The sequence below is a fragment of the Silene latifolia genome, chromosome Y (assembly GCF_048544455.1).
Source record: "Silene latifolia isolate original U9 population chromosome Y, ASM4854445v1, whole genome shotgun sequence".
Taxonomy (NCBI): domain Eukaryota; kingdom Viridiplantae; phylum Streptophyta; class Magnoliopsida; order Caryophyllales; family Caryophyllaceae; genus Silene; species Silene latifolia.
Window position 1 is genome coordinate 304,419,903 of NC_133538.1, and position 2,517 is coordinate 304,422,419.

Here is a 2,517-nt window from a genome sequence, read left to right on the forward strand (position 1 = left end):
AACCTCCAAGTGAGTCCTTGTATGAAGCTTGGGAGCGATTCAAAGGAGTTTGTCGCTCATGTCCTCATCATGGACTTAGCGAGTGGTTCTTGGTACAACAATTTTGGAACGGTCTTTATGAAGACTCAAGAAACATTCTCAACATGGGATCAAATGGCATGTTCACCGAAGTTGACGACAATCAGACTTGGAACAAGATTGAGGAAATGGCGGTCCATAATTCACAATATAGTAGACCTCGCAAGGCTACTAGAGGAGGAAAGCATGAAGTGGACTCTATTACTCAATTGGGTGCTCAACTTAGTGCTCACATTGATACCATCAATTTGAAGTTCGAAAAAGCTATGGCAAGACTTGAAGAAGCCTCAAAATCACCAAAGCAACATGTTAATGCCATGACGGGATCTTCATCAATCCCAAGTGGGATATGTGAGAATTGTGGAACTTTGGGACATGGCCAAAGTGAATGTAGGGGAACAAATGAACAAGTGAATGCTTTTCAAGCATACAAGTGTGGTACCCCTTATTCAAATTATTACAATGAAAACACCAAATTCCACCCAAATCTCTCATACAAAAGCCAAAATGTTCAAAACCCTCAACCAACATACACCCCACCTCCCATGAGAAACCAAAATCAAAGACCCTTTTACAACCAAAACAAAGGTTACCAAAATCAAACTCCATACAATCAACAAAATGACCAAGGTTTTGATGTTCAAAAAGCGGTCCTCCAAATGCAAAAGAATCAACAAGAGTTTTTCACTCAAATGCAAAAGGATAGTCAAGCAAAGGAAATCACCATCAACTACATCCTAGCCCACACCAAAATGTTGGAAACCCAATTGACTCAACTAGCATCTTCAAGCTCACAAAGACAAAAGGGGCAATTACCACCTCAAAGTAATCCCCCGAGACATGAAATGGTTAGTGCCATTCACTTGAGAAGTGGTACGAGGTATGAAGCACCGAAGAAGCAAGCTGAGGATGAAGTGGTGGAAGCTAGTGACAACGAAGAAGTTGTGCAAAACACCAAGGATGGAGAGCCATCAAAAGAAGAATTTTCAAAGAAAAGTGAAGACAAGGCCAAGGAGAAGGAACCCATTGTGATTAGGCTTCCTTTTCCAAGTCGTCAAGCTAAGCCCAAATTTGATGACCAACTAGGAAAATTTATGGAGATTGTGAAGAATTTGGAAGTCTCGATTCCTTTCACGGAATTAATCAATCACGTGCCGGCCTATGCAAAGTACATGAAAGACATCCTTTAGAAAAAGAACTCGATCCGGAAACTTGAGACTATCGCCTTCACTAAGGTGAGTAGTGCAATACTTCAAGGGAGTTCACCTCCAAAACTTAAAGATCCGGGAAGCTTCTCAATACCGTGTACCATTGGCGACACCACGATCAACAAAGCCTTATGTGATCTAGGGGCTAGTGTGAGTGTTATGCCGTACTCGGTGAGTAAAAGGTTAGGGATGGGAGAGCTTAAATGCCCCAATATCACACTCCAAATGGCCGATAGATCGACGAAGACACCATTAGGGATATGGGAAGATGTTCCCGTAAGAGTTGGGAAATTTTTCATCCCGGTGGACACTGTCATTTTTGACATGGAAGAAGACTCCAATATTCCAATCATTCTAGGTAGACCTTTCTTGCACACTGCGGGTGCGGTGATAGATGTGAAGCATGGAGAGTTCACTCTAGAAGTGGGAGATGAAAGCATAACTTTCAATCTTGACAAGACCATGAGAGCTCCCCGTTTGCATGAACCATGTTTTATGGTTGATCATTATAGACGGAAGGATGATAGGAAGAAGTCGGAATTCCAATGGAAGAAGAAAGTCGATGATGCTCCATCAAAAGAGCAAGGAAATTGTAACAAAGAGAGCTTGAAAAGGTCACCAAAGTCAAGCAATGAAGAAGAGGGCCTCATTGGCCAAAACAAGAAAGAAGGAGAGTTGTCTCTATCAACTCAAGAGATCTTTAATGACCAAATAGATGAAGTTTATGGTCTATGGGACGATGAGTTTGAAGGGATATTCAATCCCTACATTAGTAATGTTATCGATCAAGACCAATATGAAGGACAATAAGTGCATAGTTCTATTGAGGATCTTTACCATGATAATGAACAAGCTTTTGACTACTTCTTCAAGGTGTTGAGTAACATCAACAACACCTTGGACATGCCCCCATGACATCTCTCTAAGGATGAGAGTTTGGTGGAATCCTCTCCAAACCACCATTTGTAAATTTTCTAACTCCCTAACTTGCATTTTAATTCTTACATTGCATTTTTGTCATTTTTGGATTTTTATGCTTTGATCAAGATATTTATCATTTTTGAGAGAAGTGAGGGAGGGACTAATGATTTTATTGATGTTTAGTGCGTTAACTTAGTTTGGGGATAGCAATTGCCTAGGCTATTCATGCCTATATAGTGCCCCTATAATGAAGAACACGAGATTTGAAGAATGAAAATGACACGGGATATGCAAGTGCACGGATGGAACT

At 40.8% G+C, this 2,517-nt stretch overlaps 1 pseudogene; it reads right to left on the bottom strand.

The window, feature by feature from the left end:
• On the bottom strand, window positions 1-76 carry LOC141636424 (small nucleolar RNA R71; annotated as a pseudogene).
• Window positions 77-2,517: the final 2,441 nt, after the last annotated feature.